This window comes from Lepisosteus oculatus, chromosome 2 (genome assembly GCF_040954835.1).
Source record: "Lepisosteus oculatus isolate fLepOcu1 chromosome 2, fLepOcu1.hap2, whole genome shotgun sequence".
In the NCBI taxonomy this organism is placed as follows: domain Eukaryota; kingdom Metazoa; phylum Chordata; class Actinopteri; order Semionotiformes; family Lepisosteidae; genus Lepisosteus; species Lepisosteus oculatus.
The window spans coordinates 28,731,257-28,750,050 of NC_090697.1; the positions used below are offsets into that span (position 1 = coordinate 28,731,257).

General features: G+C 42.1%; 1 protein-coding gene across 1 annotated transcript in view; it reads left to right on the top strand.

Annotated features, from left to right (window-relative positions):
* Positions 1 to 1,734: 1,734 nt before the first annotated feature.
* Positions 1,735 to 18,794, top strand: part of LOC102685582 (leucine-rich repeat and fibronectin type-III domain-containing protein 2-like) — a 160,887-nt gene continuing 143,827 nt past the window's right edge. Inside the window, exon 1 of the mRNA XM_006626113.3 lies at positions 1,735 to 3,049. The gene's annotated coding sequence lies outside the window, so the exon portion shown is untranslated. The remainder of the gene's footprint in view (positions 3,050 to 18,794) is intronic.

Below are 18,794 nucleotides of genomic sequence, written 5' to 3' on the forward strand. Positions count from 1 at the left end.
TTTGCTATGCCCTCTTTAGTTCAAACTTAAATAGATATATTCATACACATGTCAAAAATCAGAACAAAACCACACCATGCCTTACCAGTAGGGGTGGCCGCTTCCATAATTCTACCAAATGACTGCTGAAATAAAAGCGGTCTGCTCAGGGGGGAAGGGTAAGACCATTGTTACATGTGGATTGACTCGCAAGGGCAAGGAAAATCGATACAGTGTGCAGAAGCAAGGAAATGATGCAAGAAGGGATGAGAGAGAAAGTTACTAATGTCTGGTGTGGTGGCAGGGATGTGGTATCAAATTTGAGCAGGCAACTGATGGATATCATAAGAAAGGGTCATGCCCCAAGATGCACTCAGAGAGGCACTGAACAAGATAGCGCCACCCCACAATGCTTTGTGACAGCCGTGCTTTGCGATTTGTCGCCTCAGAGCAGCGTAAAGGACCTTTCGCAAGGTGTCTTCCCAGCGGACTCGCAACATTCAAAGCCAGGTAATGGGCAAGGGGTTGTGACAGGTGCTGAGCAGATGCCAAAGCTCAAAGAAAAGCAGAGTTCGATATGCGAAAGTGCTAAATTCATCCACAGCGCAAAAAAAAAAGCCCATCACGATTAATTGGAAATTCCTTTCGGCAGGAGCCCGGCACAAATGCTGTCACGGCGGCGTTCTCCAAGGTCCTGAACGTTTCTGTTACAAATTAGAGCGACTTCCAAGTTACAAATCAGGAAACCGTGACGGAGGAAAAGCAGAAGCGGTAACTCGTTTTAAGTTGCAGGCAGCGGGCTCCAAGTGTGTACAGTTATCTCATGCCTGTTGTCCAGGAAGAGTACAGGTTCGTTGTCCAAAATGCTTTTCTATAAGAGATATTATCCTATTAGAGATATTGGTAGGTTGCATTTAATAAACGCCAAAACGAAGTAGCTTCACCATGATGTATGAATTGCAATGAAATTAAAATGTTTTTCACGTTGCAATACCGCGGACTTAAATCTATTTCTAAGGGGGCACAGTGTGGTCCCAGAGAAAGAAGTAGTCGTGGAGACGTCCGCAGTGTGAATTTAAGCAATTATAATTAGAGACTTAAGTGGCAACACCTGTGTAATTGCCAAAGCACAAGGTGAGACAAATTACCTGGCGAGAGAGAGACCTCAAGGTGACTGCAAAGTAAATAAGTAAAGCAGATTGGAAGCGCGGCTCTTAATCTTGGCCTAAACGCCGAGATCCTCTGCTGGAGAAGTTAAACTGAAAAAAAAAATCAGTATAAAGATTCTCTTGTTAGGGGCTATGAAATAAAAAGCAGAGGGGCTCGGCGGGTTTTTGTTGCTGATAAAGCGACATGACTTTCCACCACTATCGCGTACACAGCAACACGATGTTAGGTAAAAGGGCCACGCCGTGGACACCCGTGTCGCCCGCTGGCTGGGGAAAATCGGGGGCCGCTCGGGTCTAGAGGCACGTGAGGCACAGCTGTGGCACCAGCTGGCGGCGCCTTCCTGACTGCGGCGGCCGGCGCTTTCTCCGGCTCTGCCCTTGTACCGAAGGGAGACGGGAAGACGCCAACCTCCCGCTTGAGGTACTCGGCGTCTCGCACCTTAAACCAAACGTCACCACGCGCAGCGGCCTTCTGAAAAGAACAAGTATCTAAGCATAATTAAATTTGTGTTTGCGGCCGTTTTGCACTGACGTAAAACTGGGCTGTCCTGCCGAAGTGAGTTTGTTCAGAAGAGCCGCAGAGCGCTTTGTCGTAATGAAACAGACCGCTGTAGCGGTACCCCCACTGACTATAACTGACGGGGACGCGGTCCGCGAAGGTGTTTGGGCTTCGGTCGTGTTTGCCCCACCGGCGCTGCTCGCTCTTTCTCCCCCACCTCGTTCGCTCCGATTCGACGCTGCCTGTATTTCTTTCGCTTCTTCTTTCGCAACTCCGAAAGTATTAGAGCTGCCCAAGTGTCTGCTTCTGATTCCCATCGCTCACAGAAAGAAGACAGCGGATTTAACTTGCTTGGCTTCTTCTTCGGCACGGCTTAGCCTTCTATTATTGTGTGCGATAGCTTAGGAGGAAATTGCTTTGACTCATAATTACACGCGCTAATCCGCTTCTTAAGCACAGATCTCTGACTACGTGTAGCCAGTCCCCTTCTGTCGGAGACAGTTACAGACGTTCGGATTTGCATTGATGTGAATACAGTTAGAAGTGTGGCCAATGTCAACAGGAGTTAATATGATAAACAAGTTAACTCTGTAGGTTACATGTGCAGGATGTGGGGGGAATTCCGAATAGAATGCTAAAGAGGAGTATCGGGGGAACGCACCGTTTCTGTATTCATTTTGTGTGTGCGTGTGCTTGAAGACTTGCGGTCTTTTTTCTACTTTTTTTTTCTCTCCCGTCGTCTTCCCTGCTCCAGCCGTGCTGGTTGTGCCATCTAGAGATCTTCGCGAGCTCACTGCAGTTGTCTGCTGTCTCGCGCGCAGCTTCCAATAGTTGCGCTGGATTCCTGCTCCCGGACTCGGGTCTCCGGCGCGAGGCACGCTAGCTCGCCTGGCTGGTATAATGAACTTGAAGATTAGCGCTTCGACCATGCTGACACTCCTTCTTGGACTCTCGGGCCCGAGTCGCTTTCTCTACAGTCGGCAGATGTTAAACACGTCGGTGGCGTTCTTTTGAGAGCCAAAAAAAACTCACCCGACAGAGAGCGTCCAGAGAAGGTAACGCGTCGGAACAGCGCTGTAAGAAGCATCCCGGAGGTTTGCCGGGGTCCTGTGATTACACCTGAGATTTCTGTTGGAATATACGCACATGGAGTCTCCAGCGAGAGGATTTTAAACCGGATTTGGGGAGCAAACTGTACAACTACTCCTGTTTTGCGGCGTCAGCCGCACTGGTTACCCTGCTGGGTGTCTGAGGCTCTTGTGGAAAGGATGCGCGCTGTGGAAATGGTTTGCGTGTTATCGTCTGGAGATAAGAGAGCATATTGGAGAGCAGTACTGGAGTGAAACAAGCGGGTACTCTGAAACCTCTCTGAGATACAACGGATAGATGTCCGCTTACAAAGGTAAGGGGGAGTGTGTCCGAGCGCCGATACCGGGGCAGAATTCGTCGCTCAGTAGTATTCCGAAATTCTCTGTGAAAAGCTAATTTATAGCTAAAGTGTTGTCGTATACATTTTCGTGCTGTACAGTAAATCCTAATAATGGTGCTTCTAATCATCGTAATAACGAAACGGCAAATGCAACTCTTTTATTTTTAAGTACAAGCAAGGCATTTTTATTCTGTGTTTGATGCCATAGTATGATGTTTTCCTTCATCAAATGCATGTTGAACCGTGACAGATATCCCACGCTGTTTTTTTTTTTCACAAATCACCCCAGTAGCCCGCAGCTGTTCGCAATGCCAAAACAGTCTCTTGACCTACCCCGCGGTGTTATTGACAAGTGCCGAATGTAAAACAAATGAACGAATAAACCACCGGTGTCTTCCCCGATTCCCCTTCGAATTGGTTCTGCACACACTCGTTCTTTCAATGAAACCCAGTTTCGTCAGGATCTGTTCGAAGTGCCGAAAAGCGCAATGGAAGTGTTTAGTAATGTCCTTTTGCAGTTGCTGGAGATGTTAAGATTTACCACAGAACATAAATTTGAAATGATCTTCCTTACTGCCGAATTTTCGAAACCAATTTAACCACTAACAACAAAAATGAAAGACAAACATTAACTATATACAGTACCTGTAATTTACCAGCTGTTTATCCTACAGGAAGAACAGACATGTACAGTATATCCATACCTTTTTAAGGGATTTATATAATACACTAGATTCGTTATTTATATCAAAGCTGTCTGTGTATTATTGAGTGAAATTAAACTAATGAATGAACAAATGTCGGCTTAGTATTGTTTGCTTTAGGTCTGGAGTCCGTGGCAATTAGGACAGAAGTGAATGTGAACAGTCTTCGCCCAGAATAGACTCCCGTCGCACACGCAGATACAGTATAAACGTCGAGAGTTTCTGTTTTCGAGGGGCAATTTGGTGTGGTGTAGAAACCTCAAGGCGGTTTCGGAAACCAGAGTTAAAAGTGCGTGTGAGCCTGTCGAGGGGGCTGGGCAAATGGGGAAGTATTTTGTGGTTGTTTGAAACTACTGTAGAACTGATCGCTTTGAAGACAGCGGTCTGGTGTAACATACAGTAATTGACATCATGCAGCCCAACTTTGTGTAAGGCGACGCAGTGCCGTCCCTTTTAGCACTTCAGGCTTCGACTGGTGCGAGAAGGGACATGTCTTACAATGGTTCGGGTACTTTCACAGAACAGGGGGCTAGCACCCTTTGATGGGACCTGTGCTAGTCCTGGCGTGCTTCAAGAGGTGAAATCCCAAACGCGGGCGAACGGAGTGTGCAGTCTGGGGTCATATGAGCGGATACTGCCTTGGCAAAACCCGACCTCTCTCTCATAGGAAAAAAAAAAGCGGTCAATACATTGTAAACAAACATATCCGCGCTCACAGCCGGAGCTGAACCCTTCCGTGAAGCCTTGGTGTTTAAGCAAACCTCGAGGCTTCTGATCATCCAATTTACAGAGCGTGTTTAGCGCTGTGTGTTCAAACAATAAAAAGTTCACAGCGTGTGATTTAATTTGTTGATGGCTTTTAAATGCGATATAGGCACCGAAGAATATTCCATTTCCAAGATGGTTGTCTGTCGGAAGACCATGGTGACAATGGAAATCAGTTCGAATTAAAGCACCGCGGCACTAACAACAAGCATTAACAGATTCCCCAGCGCTGTGCTTCATCACGTCTGTCACGATACTGGCCTTCATCCCCACAAAAAGTGCGGGATCCTTGTCTGTATTGTGTTAATGATACGAGGAAGGATGCGATCAATGTCACGTTCATGTAATTAATTCATGGTGTATATTATAAACACATTCACACCTCTCAGGTTGTCGTTTTTTTAAAAAAAAGTATCCTCTCAAAGATTCTGCAGAATTAAAGAATGGTGAATGTGTTCAGCATTCCTTCTGCCCACATTGCGATCTCCCCGGTAATGTGAACCCCAGTTTTGACCACCTCTTATTAATCTGACTATCGTTCTCATTAAACTGAAGAGCAGCCTGTCGGGGAGTCGGAGCGTGCTGTGTGCTGATAGCGCCACGGCCATTGCAGGTAAAATGGGTTCATCTGCATTCCAAACGTACGTGATAAATCTTCCTTTCCCGGCCCCGTGGGCGTGCCTGATTTTATGAGGTGGAGAGCTATTGGAAAGGAGTTTGTAACGGAGTTTTTAACGCAGAGCGTGATAGCAGTGTTTTAACCTTTCTTCTCTGCATGCAGTGTGTGTGTGTGACGGGCGATTGAGTAAGCAGTTCGCTTGCTGTTTCTGAGCGCGGTTGGTGTCTCTGAAAGCTGGGTACACAACCCTGGGTCAGTTCAGGTGCGGACATTTTGGGGTCATCGAACCGTTAATTATCAGGTTGGGCTCACTAGATTACTTCCAGTAGGTTTCTTGTTTGTTACTAGTGACTTTCAGTAGTTGGGCCATAATGGAATTGAAATTGAGTGATTCCTTGCTTCAGGAACTGTGTGAAAAGCACAATTTACTGATCAGAAATTTGGATTCAGTGACAAACTGACTTTGCTGTCCCAATACTTCCCGAAGGGAACTATGGATATCATCTTCCTCCACAGATTTATATTCCCAAAATTATTTCTGCATTTTCTAGACCAGTCATTTGTCAAATCTTTTTTATGGAGAAAAATCAAACTGAATAAATTATGCAGCCTTGACTTTGCAATTCTCCCTTATCTGACAGATCTGATTAGCAATCTTTTTCTCAGTGTGTTTTTTCTCCACCTAACAGCTTTTCAGTGAAAGTTTGACACACAGAAAGTGTTGGCTCTTGCTCATTGTAGTCAGCTGGATCTATCAACCCGAGTCATGTTTCTAATTGTCAGTCAAGGGGAAATTCAAGCTTAGTTCTTTTTGTATTAAAAGCTGAAAGACTGAAAACCATGAAGCAGCCCTGCATATTAACAGCAACCTGTTCATGTCCTCTGCTGGACTGCAGTGTGCAGTATATGGACTTGGTATCAAGCTTAGTTTGGATACCTAGTGGCAGTATGATTTGGGTCATGTTGTATGATAAATGCAGCTCCAAAAGTATTGAAGACATTTCTTCTAAACAAGCAAACAAAATACTTCTGTAAACGTCTGATTTCATTCTGCTGCTGCCATCTTCAGTTACATCATCAGTAAAGGCAAGTGAGCCCATTTTTGAGCAGTAAGCAATTTCTCCATGATATTCTGCCTACCAAGCCTCAGAATTGGTTCAGAAATTCAAAGATGAGCCAGGAGAGTTTTCAGGACACATCAGACCAGAAGAAACATTTACCAAAGTGATGGGGATGTTAAAGTGTGGAGAAAGAAAGGAGCTGTAGCTGTCCCAGAGACCTTCACCTGAGAAGTCCAGTGGGTGTACTGTATATATTGGGTGCACTGTACTTGAATATTTTGAATGAGGCTGAATGAGTGAACTTCCACTGGCAGTCTAAAGAAACAATACTTTGTGACTGGGTTTCAAAGAGCCTGTGATCTTACTCCCTCTTTTTATTTGTGCACTAAAAAGAGAGCATGAAAACGACAGTGCTTGTCACAGCCAGAACCAACGTGTGGAGAAGGGAGGAGGAAAAGATAAAATACTGCAGAAATTGCATTTCCTTTAATTGCAATTGAGTTAATAAGTAACTGTTCTCCCTCTGTATCCTGGTATTGTTAGTACTGTAGTTAATGACCCAACTTTCTTGAGTGAGAGGTCACTGGAAGGATGTTGTGAATTTTCAAAGTCTGGGGAAGCAAAGGGGAATGTTTAATTGATGTTTGCCAATTTATTTGTATGCACGTTCTTATCTTGCTTTTGCTTTCACAAAACACTACAACTACCCCTCACCCCTGCCTTTTCTCTCTCAGTGGTACTGCCCTAAAGTACTCTAAAAACACCATAAAATAGTTACAATGGAGCCCCGCTATAACAAGGTTTTGTCTGAGTTAACAGTAGCACCCCAACACCCCACTGTCTCCCCCTTGCCACCCTGGGTCTCAGCAGTCCAGAGCTTCAGATACAGTGCCTTGCAAAAGGTTTCAGAGCTTTCCTATTGAGTCCCATGTGTGCAATTAGCAAAAAATGTATCCACATGAATGCTTGAACAAGGTTTCAGAAGGTAAGATAAGTTAGACAGTATCAGCAAGAATTAAAAAGAAAAAATAATGTCAAGAATGTATTATTATATATCAGCTTAATATTGCATGGAAGCACCTTTGGCAGCAATTGCATCTGCGTGCGTTTCTGGCTCAGTCTCTACCAGCTTGGTGCCCATTCTTCTTGGCAGATCTGCTCAAGCTCGCTCATGCCACCACCATTGCATTGATGTTAGGAGTATAGCTGAATGAGTGAATAATGTGATGTGTTGGCTTTGTATCAGACGTTACACTTTGCATTTAGACTACAGAGTATATATTTTTCCTTATCTGACTACAAAACATTTAGTGTGTGTACTATCACATACTGTGAATGCTTTGTTGCTAACCCCATGCAGGATTTGAGCTGTGTTTCACACTCTGACATACCGGCCAGTTTTGTGGAGTGACTGGGTTACTGTTGACTCATGCACATTTTCTTCCATCTTATTAAACTCTCTAACCAGTTTTCTCCTTGCCTGACTGCTCAATCAGGGGGATAACCCGATCTAGCCAGTGTCTGGGTGGTATGATACACACTCCAGTTCTTAAACATTGACTTTACAGTGCTCAAGGGGATATGCACTGTTTTTGAATTTTATGTATACAGTACCTTTCTTCTGCTTTTTATCCCTGAGTCATTTTGAAAGATCCTTGCTCTTCACAGTGGGATCTTTGATTGCAAAGGACCTTTATAGAGATGGGTGTATTTATTTTGAAATAATGTGAAGCACTATTATTGCACACAGTAAGAGACCACTCATGTAATTGTGTGGTTCATTAAGATAATTTTGTACACTTTAATTTAGGAGTGCCACAGCAAAGGGTTTGAACACTTGAATACAATCACAAGGTTTCCATTTTTTCATTTTTATTTTCCTCTTTTTTTTTCTTTGAATATGTGGAGTAGGCTGTGTATTTAGCCAATTTCAATTGCTATTTCAAAGTGACTGCAAGTTTTAAAGCAACAAAATGTGAAAAGTGCACAAGGGTCTAAATACTTTGCATGATACTGTATATGGTGACTCTCAGCACAGCGCCAGCTGTGTTTTTAACTGCAGCTGGTCCAGCCTACCAGGTCTGTCTCTGCTGCTTTGAGAATAGAGTCACTGCTCAGCAAGAGGACTGAATGTGACCATGAATAGGAATATCCCTATTTGCGGTAATGGACAAACAGAAAGAGACCAGTTCCCGGAGCTAAACAGCCTCTGAACACTGTCAAAATATCTAAAAAGCACCCACATAGGGGTCTAAAGATAATTTCATTTGATACTGTCTGTGAGCAGTCAGATATACTCTGTGATGGAAACATAAGTGGATTATGTGATGGTTAGCATTTTTGGTAGCAGATTTGATAATATTCAAAATACTGCCCAAGCAAATGGAAATGGAAGTGACTTGCTATCCCTGCTCTAGATAGTCATTTAAAATTCTATTTTAATGCTTATGATAAAAGACCGAAACAGAGAAAAACCCTTTCTTTGGCCACAGAGATCAGATTGAGTGTAAAGAGAGTCTCGCCCCAGAGGGGGCGTCTTAGACATGCGTTTGTCAGGGGACATGTAAGTAAAAAAAGGATGAGGAACCTGAACGTATACTGTACTGTAACTGTAGACCCTGGAACTAACGAATACCATTCTCATCGAAAATAGTTTTCAGAATGTGAATCCCTTTGTCACTCCAATGACAGGAGAATAGCCTGTCAGGAATTTATGATTATGGAAGCTAAGCTTGATTCTTGATAGAATTGGGGGTTGACAATTCATCATAACTGACATTTAATAGACACCAGACTGCTTCTGTTAAAAGGGGTAGAATTTATTGTAACTCATTGAGTCGGCTGATACCATAATTCTAATGGAAGACTTATTTGAACAGACTATCAGGGAATCTGGCATGCTGTTGGTAAACAATACTGTCATGATATATCTGTATATATACTGTACTGTATGAACGAGTAGAGGTTAATTTTGCTCTGAAACATGGAAAGAAATAGCACAATGTTTCGGCGGTTGTCGTCTTCATGTGAGCAGCTGACGAATACTCAGCCTTTGGCTTACAATTAACCTGTTTGTTCCTTTGCAGTCTACACATTGATGAAGCACTCCACTTGAACCTGTCTCTGTAATTACATCCTCATGACGAGATATATTCATGCACAAACTCCACCGTTTGTTTCCATGACTCAGCTTATTCCACATTCGTATTTCCGATTATTTCTGTGTTACAAGAAATATTTGCCCATTACACAGTACCAGTTATTCCCTCTAAACTAGGAAGTATAAAAAAAAGCTTGAGCCGAAAATGCTTGCATGTGGCAAGAATTTCAGTAGCACCTGTTTCGTGCTCAAACAAAGCTGCCGTTGCCCTCATGCGTGGCTCTGTGATGGAAGCCAGAAGCTGAAGCTTTTTAAAACCTTGCCTGTGAGGGTGCCAGTGGCTGTGTACCAGTAATGATAATGAACAGCAGGGACGCGACCGTGGTCGGTGCGCAGGGATTTCCACTTTGCATCTGCATTTGCAACAGTTCAGGCAGTGTTTTTACAACAGAAGATGGCTGTGATTTAATGGCAATTTGCACTGTCTCACCAAACACATTTGTATAATCTAGTACCTAGCCCTGTGTCTGTCGCTCTATTACTGTATTTTCTTTTTACTATTACCATGAATATCAAAAACATATTTTACAGATCTGAACCCTGTGGTGTCAAGGGGAAACATTACTTAATATTTTTATTCCTGAATTGACTCCTCCCCCCCACCCCACCCCCGATCATACAGGCTTACAGGCACAGGTCGCTTCTTGTGCTCTGATGTCTTTCCAGTCCTAAGAAAAAACACTATCTTTGCACTGCCTTCAGAGTGGGAATGACCATACAGTCATGCATTCCTCGTTACATTTAACAGTTTTTAAAATGTAAGTAGTAAGAGCTGGCTGGGGAATTACAGCTGGGTGCTAAATTGTGTTTGCTTGGAGTTTGACCAAGATATGTTTCTTCTGGGCCAGATGAAAGACCCATTTAACCAAATGACAGGTTCTCAGTGCCAGGAATACGGTAAATACTGTAAATATGTGGTCTCCCTGGTTGTGCCCTGTGCTAGAGTGGCTCTGCTACTACAGGGGGTGAAAATGGAGGATCAAATTCCATTTTAACAACAACCACACCAAAAGCAAGCTCTCTGACTCACTCGGGAGTCTTGGGCTTATATACAGTATAGGTTACTCACTGTTCAAAGGCAAGCTCAGCTCTGTTCTAGCCAGCAGTAAACAGCTAGGTTTTATGATTGCAATCTGAGACAAAGGAGGGCCAGACCCGGAGATCATGTGACACGGGATCCTTGATGAGTCTCAGGTGGAGCAAGCAGGCCGATGAGAAGCTGAGCAGCTCTTGAATGACATTTCGTCTCCTCTGCATGCCCCTCTGCTCTGACCTGCATTGATTCATTTCTCTGGGAATGGCTACAGCCTCTGGGGTATGTTTTTAATTCACACGAGTAAGCAAAATCCAGGCTATTTGTATTTTTGGCCAACGCAGAGAGAAATTCTACAAACACCAACAGAGCTTGGATTACAAAGATGCAACGTCATCTTGGGAAGGAGGGTCAGTGGTATTGAGAGTGATTGTAGGGAAGGCAGGGGATTATGTAACAATTCCGGTGATATTTATAGTGTTCTCCAAAAGCATTGTGACAGCAAAGCCCAAATAATCAAATATTGTATATCCATGGAATTACACAAAAATAATATATATATATAATGTAAAATGTTTTATTTTAAAGCCAGTGATTTCATTTGTACAAGAGCATTGGGACATACTGTATTTAATTAATGTAAATTTCAGCATTTGGTTGCGTAGCCCTTTGAGGCAATAATTCTATATGCAAGGCAATAATAAGGCATGCTGTCTGCAACCCATTGAGCTCGCCAAGTTCTCTGATCATTTGAGATGCTTCGCTAAACCTTTGCTACAGCCAATTTGAGTTCTTACTTATTACATATTCCTGGTGTGCTCCTAATTAAGTTGTTGCTTCTGCATACAAAATGCATGCTCAATTGCATTTAAATGTGGAGACGGACTTGGCCAGTTTAAGATTTTCCATTAAAAATTATGGAAATGGTTTTAGGTTGTTGTCATGCCGCATGGCTAAGTATTGCCAAACAAGAATGGAAGCACTTTCTTCTACATCAGCAAACAAAAAGATTCTGTCATCTTTAGAATTCATTCTGCTGCTGCCATCATTAGTTATATCATCAGTGAAGACAGGTGAACCAGATTCAGGGGCAGTCTTGCATGACCAGGTCATGACATTGCCTCCACCATGACTTGGTATTTGCTTGGGAGGTACACAGATGAGCCAGGAGACTTCTGGGACAGTTTTATGGACAGATGAGACCAATTTCAGCCTTCACCAAAGTGACAGAGAGGTTAAATAAAATGTTTAGGAATAAAACATGTAGTGATGCTCCAAAGACCCTCACCTCATCTGTGAAGGATCCATATTAGTATCTGATGACGACAAACTTAAACTGTTTTGACCGGAAGGTAAAAATTACAGATTTATCCACTTTAGATATTTCTAATAAGCACACTGAACAAAGACTTTTTTCCCGAGGTCTGGGATCAAGCTATGTTTCTTTTTCAAGGTACATCTTTACGCTAAGGTTTGTGAGAGTGTGGAACCAACCTCCAAGCAATGTTGTTGCAAGTGATACCCTGGTTTCTTTCAAGAAACTGTTGAAAGACCAACTCAGCTCAATTAGCTGCTAGCAGACAGAAGCTATAGAGTCCATCCAGTCCCTTTTTTATGTTCTTCCTCTCTGGGTCAAGCAGCAGTTTTTTTTAAATGTAATCAGCCTTGTCTGGAGCAAGTCCTGCTTTCCTTTTCTCATTTTCCCAAGGCTGGAAGGGAGGCGATACAAGAGTGTTTGACTCACATTTGATTAATTTCCAAACATGTAAACTATCTCTCCTACAGCACACAGTTGTTATATATTGATTCCGAGCAAGTTAACCACTGTTTGAAGAGAGCTGTATTTTTCTTAATGAAATCTGAAGTGGAGAAATTGATTTCACATACATTTGTCAATGTTGATGAATGGGAAATTCAAGCTGAACAATGTCTCTTGAAACAATGAGCTGAGCTGAGCCAAATATCTTTCCCACATTAAGTTGTTTGGTAGTTATTTTCTGTTTGCACTGGAAGTATAAATGGAAGTTTAGTTAAAACTGGTGTTCATTGTACATTGTACATTAATAAGACGTATTGCTTATCCTGTATGAGCAATGGTGTGGTACTAAGACGTTGTAGCAACACATTGCAGTTTGATTTGGAGACTATAAGAAACATGCCTCTTTTGAAGGAAAACGGCAATACATAGCACAGTACTGTCAGAACACAATTCTGAAAGCATACATGCGTACAGCACATAACGCTGCTTGACTGGGTTTCCTCATTTTCTGACAGCCGTGCACTGGCCCTGAAGGATTAGAGAGATGCATTTTTAAAACCCTCAATTAACCTGTGCACATCATAGCCATGTTTGTGCACTTGGCACAGTGGAAAGAAGGGAGTTCACACCCTGGTTTTTCAACACACATTAACACGTATCAATACTTTATGGTGCTGGTTGGCACAGTGCTACCATTATTACCCCCAGTGCTGGGGCCCCGAGTTCAATCCCCTGTCATGGAGTTTGCATGTTCTCCCCATGTTCGTGTGGATTTGCTCCATGTGCTCTGGTTTTCTCCCGTGGTCCACAAACATACTGTACTGTGAGTGTGTGTGTCTGTGTGTGCCCTGCAAAAGACTGGCATCCCATCCAGGGTGTATCCTGCCTTGCACTTGTCGCTTGCCAATGTTCCAGTTCCTCCCCGACACGGTGTTGGATAAAGCAGTTAGGAGTGAAGCGTCTTGTTTCTCGATATAAAGCCTAGTGTACACAAGTCGGAGTGGGCAGTTTTGGCTATATGAGTTCATTCCAGGTTTTCATACAATTTCCATCTTCCACTGTTGTATAGAAATGAAGATCCATTTCAATTTCAAACTACATTTTCCAATCAGGGTTGCAAGGGGGCCAGAGCCTATCCCAGCAAGCAACAGGCGCAAGCCAGGGTAAACCTTGAATCGAATGGCACACAGGGGCACACACAGAGACACCCTCACACCAGGGGCAAAGTTTCTCAGAAGTCGATTAACCTACCAGTATGCCTTTAGACCTGGAAGCATCCAGAAAAAACCTGCGTGAACACAGGGAGAATATACAAACTAAATGTAGATAGTTTCCAAGGTCCAGAATTGAATCTATGGCCCCAGTGCTGTGAGGCAGAAATGCTAACCACTGTGCTAATGTACCGCCTAGGAATGTACAGGAATATACAAAATTTTATGGAAAAATGTCTAACCTGATGTTGTTTTCCAGACATCTTCCCCCTAACTCTTTAATTTCCCTTGAATTTATGGCAATTATAACACGTTTTTCATAACACCGAGATCTTCAGGGACTTACTTATTCTGTTATAGCAGAATTGGCTGCATTTCTTTCCTGTTCCATAAGGAGTTTATCTGATCTCAGATCAGTAATTCACAAATTTGTTACAATCTCACGCAGACAGATAGAAAGCTGCTGCAAGTGTTATTCTATAACGAAACCTTTTCTTAACAAAACAGGAGATGCATAAACCTTTTTTCTTTGAATCAACACAAGACTACGTTACTGTATTGGCGCATTACAAACTGTTACCTAAAGCTCACCTGATCCTTTTAATAGAAAGCATTGTTAATTGTTATTAATTTCTCATCTAATATTTTTTTCTGGTGAACAGAATGTCCCCAAATATTGTGTGGTTGCTTAAATCTACTAGTGACAGAATAGATTATAGCATACCTAACATTCTTACCTCTGCAAAACTATATCCATTGTTCAATTTTATATAAAGTCTTTCAGTAGAATGTGTGATCTTTACATGGCAACCTGGAAACAAGCTGCATTTTCATTATTGTTGCAATTTGTCTAATGCAGGAAAGTACTGTACCCTGGCTTGTTTCCAAATGCGTATTCTGTTTTCCAATGCCTCTAAGTAGACCATGGACTTTGTGAACACATGGAGCAGCTTCTCAGTGGCACTAATAGCTAAATATATGTGTACATATGTCACTGAATTCCTCTGTGACGTCAGCTAAGTACATCCTTAACTTCATGTGAGCAGCTGTCTCGGCTCCTGGTGTCGGACTCATTGTCCATTTTAAAGAAAAACCTGGCAGCTGTTTCTGTTGTCCTGTTTAAAGGGATTTGGGACCTGTCTGGCAGAGCTGTGCCATGTGGCTGCTGTTTTGACCCTTGCCAATCTCATGCCAAAGGGTAACTCTGTTTCTGTAACAGTTATGGGAACATGCACAGAGCGAACCTGGAAGAAACCTCATATCAACAGCAGGACTATGGAAGCCACACACAGGCTCTCCTTGCAATATCGAGGGAGGGGTTGAAAGATACCCTGAGGCTGTTACTGTTATACCTGTAGATACAGAGGTGTGTCCCAGATAGAAGCAGTGTAAATACAGAGTGGAGGAGGGTGATCCACACACCCTATAATGCTCTTAGCCTTCTTTAAAACCCTCTGTGTGTAGAGGGCATGTATGTTAATATGATTGGCCCCAATGGTTTTGCTGCTTATCTTCACTGATTTTCCCAACCTTTTCAAATTAATGGTATGTATGTTGCCAAACCAACATGTGAGATAATCGGTTTAAAACACCTTCTATAAATGAGTTGTAGAAAAAATGTTAAAATAGTTCTGTCTACCTTAATGTAGCTCAGTTTTTTGTCAGTGCAGTCCCAAGTGCTTGTATTCACCAAAAACCTTTAATTACAGTCATTTGGAGGGGTGTGGCATTTTTCCTAAAATCAATTAGTCCACAAAATTAACAATAAGGTGGACAAGACACAGCTCTGAGGGAATCCAGTAGAGTAGTGAAGTGAATATCAGATAACCGGTTCCACACTTCAACTTGCTGAGACCTATATGTTAAGATGTCTGGAAACCATTTTGTCAAGTTACGCTTTAATCTATAGTTCTATTAGAGCTTCTGAGCTAGCAAGAGTGATTGAAAGCAGAGGAAAAATTATCAAATAAGATTCTTACAAATGTCTGCTTGGTCAGGTTGCTGATAAACAATTTGAGTATTTTCTGTATGCAACACACAGTAGTTTACCTTCATTCTGATCAATATGAGGTCAAGACGCTCAATGATGTGTGATACAGTTTTTTTCATAATGATATCAAATAACTGTGGAGGTTTTAAATAAATTGCTCATAACATTAATATACCGTAACTCATGATTCATGATCTCGACTTTGTGCACAGCTGTACATACCTGCTATCCTGTGTGGAGTATATTCTTAACACATTAGACAATCACAGGACCAAATGAGAGCATAGTGACTGCTGCTTATGAAGTTCTTCATGCCGAATTTTCCTAATTTTGACAAAGAAAAGATTTCCCGAACTGAACATAATCTTCAGTTGCACCATTGTAATCAGTTATGATTTAATGACTGCATGACATTGACAGTGGTTTTCAGATGTGATAAATGCAGCTCGAGTATTTTGCTACGTCTCTTTTTCACCAGTACTTACACCATTAAACAGTTAAAATAACTGATCATACCATCCTTTAATAATGATTAATGATGAGTATAGTGTGTTTGTAGATGGTGATAAAGATGTTTGTGTATATTGGAATTACTGGATTATATAACTACAGTTTAAATGTTTTCTTACTCAAGTTGTTTCTCAGCATGGTCATATGACACTAATTTGTTAAACACTGGGAAGATTTCACAATTGGATTATTACCCTTTATTATAATTTCACATAAAGTACATGATTCCAAATTTCTTTTCTCTATTTCATGCTTTGAGTGGTTTTATCCCTAACCTGCAGGAGAGTCTGGCAAATAAAATATTACTTTTTTCAAAATCTAAAGATTCCAAATTCTTTGTGATAAATGATCATTACTATGCTATAGAATGGCACGGTAGTTAACAATGCTGCCTCACAGAGCTGGGGCCCCAGGTTGAATTGTGTGTGGAGTTTTCCTCCCACAGACATACTGGTAGGTTAATTGGCTTCTGGTAAATTGGCACTGGAGTGAGTGTGTGTCTGTGTCTATCCTGTGATGGACTGGCCTGTTCAGGGTGTATCCTGCCTTGTGCCTTCTGCTTGCTGGGAAGGTTTGCTATGATCCTGTATTGGATAAAGCAGTTGGAACATGGACCGATGGATAGAGTGCTGTCTTCCACTCACAAAGCAAAGCTTTCTGCAATAGTGAACTGCAGGTTCAGATTTGCGAATATCTTTAGAAATGCTGCATGCTTTGTTTGGTTTCTCTCTGTACTCAATTCTCAGAGTTTACCCATGACGACAGAATACCTTTAACAAGAAACACAGTAATATCTGTCAGCCTCACAGACCACACACACAATACAGTTCATGCCCCTGTCATTTTACACAAAGCTTAGACTACACAAGCAAACGTTCACAGAAACGTATCTTCTGTCTGCTGTCTGATGTCAGGGTGACATTCGTCATGCTCCATGCTGCTGTGTCCTTTCATTTCAAATTGATTTTGCTCAGCTAATCAGTCCCATTTCTCAAACTGTTCGAAGAGGCCACACACACAGGTGGAGAGCCTACAAAGCAGTGTGTTGTAAGCATACTTCTCTATACTCCTAAAAAATAAGCAAACACCAATGTCACGAACAGCACATTGACCGCATACAATGTCCTGTTGCAGAGGAACATTGCCAGTGACAACATCACAATGCCTTGACTGACATTATCCACAGGATGATTTTAAGCTTATAAGCCATAAGTGAAGTTTGTATCTCACAGAAGTAGTCTGATGTTTAAAAGGACCTATAATATCATACTTGGAGTTAAACGGAAAGCTTGTTGAGTGGCTTTCAAGAGATAACATTCACATTTCATTGGGTTGTCTGCTCTGTAAAGAAACTGTAATTTAGTGGGATCTGAAGCTTATCTAGCAAGGGCTTAAACTGGAGAATGGATGAGCCTGTCAGTTCCAGAGTGTTGCTGAAATACGGGCTCACAGTGGCCAACTCGGATATCATGTCTTTAAACATATTTATATTGCCACACCAGGTCTCAAATGACCCAAACAAGAGGGTAAGAAGAAAAGTCTTCTACTGATAATGTAATAATTTATATACACATTTCCCATAAATGCAGTTAGAGGTGAAAACTGAAAATCTATTAAATACATTTGAGATTGTCATTTTGAAGGATTTCGCAATATGCAAGTGCATCTGTCTCGGGAACTACAATCATGTTTCGTCTGTCATGTTGAAATGGAGCATTAACTCTTGTTTTTTTTATGCCACTCTGCCATGTGCATTGGCACTGGTAAGGTTTTGCAGTTCATTACCTTGAACGGATGTCTTGGATACAGGCTTTTGTTCCATATTGTAGACTGATAAGAAATCAAAAACAGCGTGTGCTGAGGATCAGAATTTCAGTGATCGCTCCTGCTCTGCTCCCCGGTTTCCTGAGCTTACCTGCCGACAGCGCAGGGGGCCGGAGCAAACCTGATGGAACAGGAATGTGAGACACAAGCAAAGCGAACGATGTAACGGGCACACGTACAGTAACGCAAGCGGAGTGAACGATGAAACAAAAAAATGTGACCGGAACACGATGCGCCATGCTGTACTGAATTCCTTCAGTGCTGGACTGTTTCATTTAAATGGTTTTCTAGACCATTTAGGCTCCCACCTAACGCAATTCATAAAAATAAAAGGATAAGAAAACAGAAAAAAGGACATGGAAAATGCATTTTAGGATTGGTATTTAAGCTATTGAAATTCACACTACTACCATCCGGGAGACGCCTTTGTGTCCTCAGGTGTTACAGTAACTGACTCAGGAAATCGTTCATTCCCTCTGCAATCTCATTCTGAAACACTGTAAAATAACTCTTATCTTCTGAAACACTGTTGTCTTCTTTGTCAGTGATGTTTGTCTGTTTTTATTTTATTGTTGTGTTGGACCTAAACGTCCCCCAGGGGATAATAAAGCCTGAAATGACTTAAATTGAATTGAATAGGAATCAATGGAGCAAAGCTCTGACACGATTTAAACTGATCAATAACAACGGTCTTGGCTTGTTCCATTCATTCCGAGTCTATATGTTCTGAATTTACACATTATTCTCAGTTAATCTATTGTAGAAACAGTGGGCTGGGTCTAGGAGTTGTCCTTTGAGTGAGAAATCGCTCGCACCTTGATTCACACCTTCCCAATGTGACCCTTTATTAAAGTGGCCCTCTGTGGCCAAGTGCCCCAGTATCCATGGGAGGCTGGAGGAGTACTGCGTTGGAGCCTCTTCTTGTAAAATCATGTCCTGCAGCAGCTTCAAGGCATCGGACAAAGAAAATCACAGCAGTTGTGTTAATTGACTAGATGACGTCACGGCAGTAGTGTAACTGGATTAATGAGAGCTGAACCTCTGCACGTCTGTGTAATCCTTGTCCAAAGGGGTGATAAGAG